Raw genomic sequence first — 7,899 nt, 5'->3', positions numbered from 1 at the left:
GTGGTCAAAGCCACCAAAGAAAACATTCCCTGGGGATCTTTCATTGTTTAAAGCTTTGCAGGGGCTTTGCAAATCCCTCCCCCAGCTCCTCTGCAGCAGAAGATCCATGTCTCCTATTTCATACATTTACTTGGGGCAAGCTGCACAATTAGCCTCAACTTAAGCCCCTGCCCTTCCAATGCCCCTGTTTCCAGCAAACACTTTCATAATTTTATTCGACTTCAGTTCCCAGAATTGCTCCACTGAGTTGATTTGATTAAGTTCAATATTTTTCTAGCGCCCAGCAGGATTCGAGGCAGCCCACCTCCCCCCTGCCCAGCATCCCTGCTGGATGCAGTGCTGGCGGGGGCTCCACCACAGCCCTCTCACATGTCTGCGGCCATCCCCTGGGAAGCAAAGTCCCACAGCCAGATGGTGATGGTGGCACTTTTAGGTCCCAGGCCATGGGATCCGCTCCGCCAGGACTTATCAGCCTCGGCAATGCTGCCATCGCCCTGCATCCCTGGGAACAGACATATGAAACCATGCAGCCGAGCAGCCCAGGCGGGAAAAAAGGCACATTTTGCTGCAGGGAAAAAGGCTTCTTTTTAGTGACCATGACCATTTCCCCAGGCCTGTCTCACTGCTCATCCCCAAATTTTCCACCTCCCACCCATCCGGCTCATGCTGACCGGCAGCTCCATCCCTTCACCCACCCAAGCAGGTATTTATTTATCTTTTATTCTTTCCCGCACATGAAGTGCCTGCCAGGCTGCCAAGGCTGTCACTGGTTTCTGCACAGCCTTGGCTTTGTTCAGTGTCTGGCTGTTTGAAGGATACAGCAGGAGCGTCGCCTGAGCTGACACTGCCTTTGGGGACATTGTCCAGGAGAAATCCAGGCTCCAAAAATCATTGCTATGAAAGAAATGGCTGGAGAGTAGACTGGTGTGAGCCCCGTGCCATAGCATTTGATTCGGTGGCTCTGCAAACTACAACATTTTTTTTATCGTGGTTTCTTCATTCCAAATCACTTTTTTTTTTAAGAATTCTTTGGAGTTGTGGAAGCAGGGAAGTGACACCAGGGCTTTGGTGGCTTGCAGCAAAGCAGAAGCTCCTGCAAAGCCCCGGGCATGCAGGGAGCCCCTGGTAAAGCTGAGCGGGGTCTGTCCCTCTCGCTGTTGCCCATGGACACACCAGCATGGGGCGAGAGGTCCCAGTCACCTCCTCTCCCAGTTGCCCCCCAGCCCCGGGTGCTGCCCCAGCAGGTCCCAGCCTGCTCCCAGAGTGCAGGGCCAGGAGGGGACCCATGGGGTGCTGGTGGCCCTGGCTGGAACTGGAGCTTTCCTTGCTTGGGGTGCTCGGGATGGTCCTTGCATCAAGAAAACTTCTGTTCTTTGTCTCTTCCGAGGAAAAAATGATTTATTAGGCTATGCTAAGGTGTGCTCTGGTGAGATTATAGCTATTGATTCCTAGAAATATACATGTAGGACAAAGCAAGTAATCACATCCGCGCTCAGCCGATGCGGGGCTGTGTTGGTGCGGACACCAGTGGTTTCAGCAGCGCTGCTGATGTCTCGGCCAGAGTCAGCTCATCCCCGGCACTGCGCGCCGGGTGCCGGCACCGCAAGGTGGCACGGAGCTGGCAGCAGCCTTCGCCTGGGGTTTTCCATCACTCCACCTGCCTTCCGAAAGCCCTGATCGGCTCACGTTCCCGGAGGTACCCGGGCATGCCTGGAAGCGGGCAGATTTGCTGTGTTAGTGGGAGATCAGAGGACTCGGTTTAGGAGCAGATGACCCCGGGTGTGGTGTGCCAATGGGGGGGGAGCGGGCGCCCGGTGAGGCTCGGCAGCACCGGCTGGTAGGGCTCTGCCGCCTCCCCCATTTGTTTATTTTGCTGGTGAGACGTAAAATATTCACATTGGGGTTTAATGACTGAAGGGCTGATCATCACTTCCTTGGGTGAGATGTGATGGGAAATCTTGCTGACCTGCCTCTCCATCGAAGGGAGCTTCAGCGAACGGTCCTGGTGATGCGAGGTGGTCCTCGCAGCTGTGCTCCAAATTACAAACTGCCGTGAAGACTTCCAGCGGGTAGAAACATCTCCCTTGAAAGCAGACAGGAAAAAAAAGCCCAGCCGCCCACAGGCAGTGGTGCCCAGGGTGATGGCTGGGCTTGCTGGAGGCATGGGGAGAGGCGTGGGGAGGACAAGCCCGGCCACCACTGGCACTGGGACAGGTCCCCGCGCTCCCCGGCAGCTGCGGGGGGAAACCAGCTCCACCATCCCCCCACTGCTGCTTCTTATTTACCCCAGGGAATTGCTCTTGATCAAAAAAATCTGTGGGTTAACAAGTTTCTATCCTTTTTTTAAAAATCATTATTAATTTCTCCTTTTTTCTGAGCAATGAAGAGCTGGGGAGAATGTGCCGAAGTGGGGAGTTCAGCTTCCTGCAAACACCAGCAGTGAGTTTTACGGAAAATAGGAACTTTTGCCCTGTGAAGCTGCTGGTGGGGAATGCCAGGGGCAGGCAGCTGCCAGGGCTTTCTTCATCAACATCACAACCAAGCAATAGGAGACCCCTGAGAACCACAGCTTCCCCCCACCAGGCTTCCACCCCCCAAGTGTTGGATGGGCTGGCCTCAGATCATAGAATCACAGAACAGTTGGGGTGGGAAGGGGCCCCTGGAGACCACCCAGACCAGTAAAGGGTCACCTAGAGCAGGTCGCACAGGGTCACATCTCTGGAGAAGGAGACCCCACAGCCTGTCTGGGCAGCCTGTCCCAGGGCTCCAGCACCATCAACGTGAAGAAGCTTTTCCTCCTATTCAGACGGAAGTTCCCGTGCTGCAGTTTGTGCCCGTTGTTCCTTGTCGTGTCGCTGGGCACCACTGAAAAGAGCCTGGCCCTGTCCTTCTGACACTCACCCTGAAGATATTTGTAGGCCTTGGTAAGACCCCTCTCAGTCTTCTCCAGGCTACACGAGCCCCACGCGCTCAGCCCTTCCCCACCTGGGAGGTGCCCCATCCCCTCAGCACCTTCGCAGCCTGCTCAGCTTTCCTGTGACTTTCTGGCACGACCCGTGCGCTAGCTGCAGGTGCGGGCAGCATCGTGCAGTGTGCTTCAGCAGCGATGGGGCGAGGGTGCAGCCGGGGAGAAGCCCCCTGCCCACAGCCTCCTCACCAGCCCCCAGCCCCCGTGCCCCCTGCCTCCTGGCGCCGGCAGGCTCTCGCCCCGACCCCTGCCCAGGTTAACTCCCCCTGCCCAGGTTAACTCCCCCTGCCCAGGATAACTCCCCACAGCACCATCAGGATGCCGGTCCCTTTCCAGTGCCTTTAGCAGCTCTCTGGTTAGACCGGGGCACTGAGAGGCACGGTCATTATTCCAGCGGTTGCTGCAGCAGCAGCTCAGGGTATAAAGCCAGAGGCTTTCCAAGGGCGCTATTACTCACCGCTCTCGCAGAGACCCTTATAATTCATCTATTGTGCGGGCAGGATTTCTCAGGAGTGAGTTCCATTAAGCTGCGTGTGAGGGTTAATTAATTTTTAATGTTAACAACCTTTTCTTTGTATCACATGGCGGTTCATCAAGTTCTGGATGGGAGAAAAAGCCCACCTTCCCACAGCAGCGGCTCAGCTCTTTGCTGAACGTCTTTCAGCAATTATATATGTGAACATAATTTTCTCTGCTTTATAGCTCTACCCTGTAATCTAGGGAAAGTGACATTTTCCACTGCACAATATGGGTTAGGCTTTCACTCTGATGATGTTGCCTTTGCCAATAGATTTTCTCCCAGTGGCATATGGCACGCAATGTTACATCTGCTCCCATTTCCAAGAGATCCTCTACCCTTTGTTGAATTTTTACAAATGCTATCAGTCTAAATAATCCAGAAGGCTGCTATGGCAACAAAACGAGAACTCAGTTTCTCTCCCTTCCCTTTTTTTTTTTTTCTTCTTTTAACCCTGGAGTACAAGGAAGAAGGACGCTGGCTGTGCCTTCCAGCAGCTGGCAGTGATGATGTTGATGCCTTGGGATGGGGTTTGGGGCCTGATCAACCCCCACCGCCCTCCCACATCTGTCAGCATTGTCCTGCATGTGGGAAACAGCAGAGGAAAGCACTCAGATCATCTCTTTATGCGGGCTGTGTCACTCAGGTTTTGGAGCCGGGTGCAACATTTTTAGTACTGAACATGCCCGAGTGAGTAAATGAAAAGCTGCTCGTCGCTGGCTGCAGGAAAACCCCTTCATCCCACCCGAGCACCCCACCCTGTCCCACTGCAGGGGGGGGCAGGGAGCACCTGTGCCAGCAGAGGAGCAGCTTCCACCTCTTTGGGAAAAATTCAAATTTCTTCGGATATAACAACTTCTCTGAAAGAGTCCACCAGGAATCTCTGAGACTGAAACCCCTTTGGACAGCTTTCTCTCTCCTGCTCCCCTAGATGCTCTAATTGCTGTGTTAATCAAAGCATGCTCTGTTCACAGCATCCCCTCGCAGCCCTGCTATCTGTTTCAATCGCTTTTATCCCTGTTTCCATGCTGCTTCCATAGGAAGCCAACTGGGTGCCTTTTTCTATCAACAGTAATGGGAGCGTGGTCCCTCCTCGAACACTCCAGGACCAAAGGTGTGGATGTCGGGTGAAAATTGTTCTGGCAGTTTGAATGGGGAGCAGTTCCATGTCACCTGGAGATAAGAACTGGAAAACAAAATAAAGCCACAATTCTGGCTTGAATTAGCCAGCAGCTCGTGTGGGAAATTAAAATCAGTGAGGTGCAGAGCAGGTAAGGTCTGACCTTGCAGCTAAGGTCTGCAAGGGACTTTTCAAGACTGTCTCCATTCGTTAAAAGCTACTTCCAGGTCATGGCCTCCTAAGATCTCAGAGACACAAATTCTCTTTAAATTCTGCTAGGACAGGCAGCCAGAGCTGCGGTGCCCCGTTAGCCAGCCCTGGGTTTGGTGACTCCTAACGCTGTGTCCCCAACACAGCCCTCCCCTGCAGGGGGCTGAACCTTCGCCAGAAAACCCCGCCGTAACCCCCACACACACAGTGCCCACCAGTGGGCCAGGGCCAGCTCAGGCAGTGAACAGCTGAAGCAGGGGGGAAATAACTCGGGTAGGAAGATGCTTTGATAAAATGACCAAAGTGATCTATCAAGACCTGCATAATCTGCACTTTCTCCTGCCAGCTCACCTCCACTGTGCACGTCCCCCGGGAGACAGAGGGAGGAGAAAGTACAAGGTTTCTGGGTTAAATATTTACCACTGAAGCTGTTAATGACTATTTTAAAATCCATATTTACATTTCTCGTGAAGACAGAAAAATGAGCCTGGGAGAATGAGTTAGGAATAAGACTCACCTTTGCTGGGAGCTGTTTGTAGCGGTGGCACTACACACCTGAAGCAGCCTTACTGTTTTGTTAAAGAAGCTCCAGAAGATGCTACAATCCCTCGGTTAAACCCGGTGGACCTCATACTGACCCTGTGCCCCATCCTCCCCAGCATCGGGATGAAGGCTCTCTGAGTAAAACAACGCAAACCCCGTGGCCATTGCTTGTGGGAGGTCCCCGAGGCCATCTCCCCCCATCCCATGGCCACAGCCACAGCAGAGGGTGCAGGGTCTTAGAGGAGATTGTCCTGCAGCTTCTGAATCAGCACCGCAAAATTCACCCGCTAAAGCAACTCATTTAACGAGCGAGGCAAAAATAGGCAGCGGTTCGCTCACAAAGGGGAGTTGGGCCGAGTCCGAGAGAAGATGCAAATCATTTGGATAATAATTAGTAGCAGATAAACACATCTGCGCACAAAGTGTGACTAGGATGGCCACCACGTTGCCATCTCTCGCTCTCCCCTGGACTTTGTTCCTTGGTAGGAGGAACTGGGATGGCAGCGCAGGCACAGCCGCTGCCAGGGGTGTCCCCGAGGGGTTCGCACCCACAGCATGGCCGGGGGGCTGCCATGGTCTCAGCCCACAGCCACGCACCCCCACGCATTCTCCAGCGAGGAAATCCCTCTCTGCCACAGCTACAATGCACAGCCCAGGATGTATTTCCTTCTTTTTCAATCATATTCTTTGACGTGAGGTGCTCAGCCCCAGGCAGAGGGATGCTTGGGATGGATACTCGCCTACTGCTGATTATGGCTTGGAATGAAATTTGTTAGCAAACCATTTCTAATTACCGGCACTCTCAGGCGCCAGCTGTCCCCACGCACGGTGCCAGGCTGCGCCGGCAGCCGGCTGGCGGCCAGGGATGGCGAGCAGCGCTGCCCTGCCACGGCCCCTCTCCCTGCAGCCCCAGCCTCCGGGAAAAGGTGGGTTTGCCAAGGGTTTGTGATCTCCACGGCCGGGCACTATGTGGTTCTGATCCTCTTCGGAACACACACGCTTGCTCAGGAGAGCCCTCAGCCATAAGAAACCTGTCAGACCTTTCTGGTACAAAGGTACTAAGTTAATAAAAATTATCTGTAAAATCAGATGCAAGGCACTGCAGTTTGACTGAGATCTAAACTGCGCAGGCTGTTTTATTACTGCCCTTTATAAATTATCCACCCAAACCTCTTGGTTAGGTCTACAACTAAGGACAGCCTGCAACCAAATTTATTGCATTTCAAAGGCAGCGAATTACCTGATCTGCTGAAGGGAATGGCTCAAAGTTAAAACCTCGATCAAGCCGAGCACCTCCCAGGGGAGCAGCGACATTGCCCAGCAGCTGCAAAATTTTGCCCAGCAGCTGCCCCGGACATGGGGCAAAATAGAGTCAGGGGGTGTCTGGCACCTGCACATCTCCAAATGCTGCTTATTTTGCAGGAAGAAAAATGTGTCGGCTTACAGAGAGGAGCATGGGGACAGTGCTCTTGGGGTCATACCAGGTGGACTGCAAGAGATGCTCAAGGCCACCACCATGATGGTGACACGGGGGCGATGGAGCTGCCGGTGTACCTGTGATGGGGGTGCAGTGCAGGCAAATCCCCCCGCCAGGGTGGCCCTGGTGTCAGTGTCACCCACAGCGAAGCTGGGCCAACCGCCCCAGTCACTTGGAGTTCCAGACACTCAGTATAGACTGAATACGTAGGATTCCCTTACTACAGTGCCAGTGGGTTCTAGTGAGGGAAACGAGCCCTTGGCCACGTCTGGGAGAAAGGCTGGTGGAAATGGGGCAGGGGCTGGTGGTTCAGGCCAGCACCCACCCTTGTGCTGGCTGTGGGGCACGTCCTATGACGGTAGGACTGCCTCCTGATGGGCCAGAGGCGGTCAAAGCCAGCAAGGGTGCTTTTGAAATACCATCAGAAGAGTGGCAATTTCTAGTATATTCTCTATGCACGTACACCCACCTGCCCTATATACATGCATAGATGTCTGTAGGTCCTGGGTGAGCGCAAGGCTACCGTGAGCACCCCTATGAAAGCAAACCCGGGCATGATGAGAGAGAACAGAAAACCCTTTGCAGGGTGAGAGATGCTTTCGGGTATGAAAGCAAAGGCCATGCAAGCTGCCTCCTGCCCCGTGGTGCCAGGCACGGTGGGCCCCAGGCAGCTCCCTGTACAACACAGGGCCAGCGCGGGATGCGGGGCTGAGCCATCCTCGCAAGCGCTAAAGAAATCACCGGGAATATCTCACACTTGAAAACTGTTGCACAGTGCGTTTCTGAATACGTTGGCGAATGAATTATTCACAGCTAAATCATCAGCGTGAGAACTAGTGTTTATTAGTCATATATAAATAATAATTGCATTAGCTAGGAGAAAATGATTAATATTAATGGTTTCGTGGCTGTGGCCAACATTTGCATATTGTGTGCGAGAGGGATTGATGTATCGTGGAAAACCAGAGTCTGTGTTGATGCTGGAAGTGGCAGCTTCACTTTGTGGGGCTCAGCCCTGCTGCTCCCCATCACCGTGCACCACCTTCACCCATCCAGGTGGGCCC

The 7,899-nt window shown here is 53.5% G+C and overlaps 1 long non-coding RNA gene across 2 annotated transcripts; it reads right to left on the bottom strand.

Moving 5' to 3' along the window:
• Nucleotides 1-1,393: 1,393 nt before the first annotated feature.
• On the bottom strand, nt 1,394-5,802 carry LOC130158848 (uncharacterized). 2 transcript variants are annotated; one of them, XR_008825506.1, is made up of 4 exons: nt 5,333-5,802; nt 3,426-3,495; nt 1,967-2,902; nt 1,394-1,710 (listed from the first exon to the last, which is right to left on the bottom strand). It is a non-coding gene; the product is annotated as an uncharacterized LOC130158848 (long non-coding RNA). The 2 variants fall into 2 exon arrangements; XR_008825505.1 differs by having other exon boundaries at nt 3,426-5,802.
• Nucleotides 5,803-7,899: the final 2,097 nt, after the last annotated feature.

The sequence above is a fragment of the Falco biarmicus genome, chromosome 14 (genome assembly GCF_023638135.1).
Source record: "Falco biarmicus isolate bFalBia1 chromosome 14, bFalBia1.pri, whole genome shotgun sequence".
NCBI lineage: Eukaryota > Metazoa > Chordata > Aves > Falconiformes > Falconidae > Falco > Falco biarmicus.
Note: the sequence above shows the minus strand (reverse complement) of the source record. Positions and strands in the feature narration are given on the sequence as shown.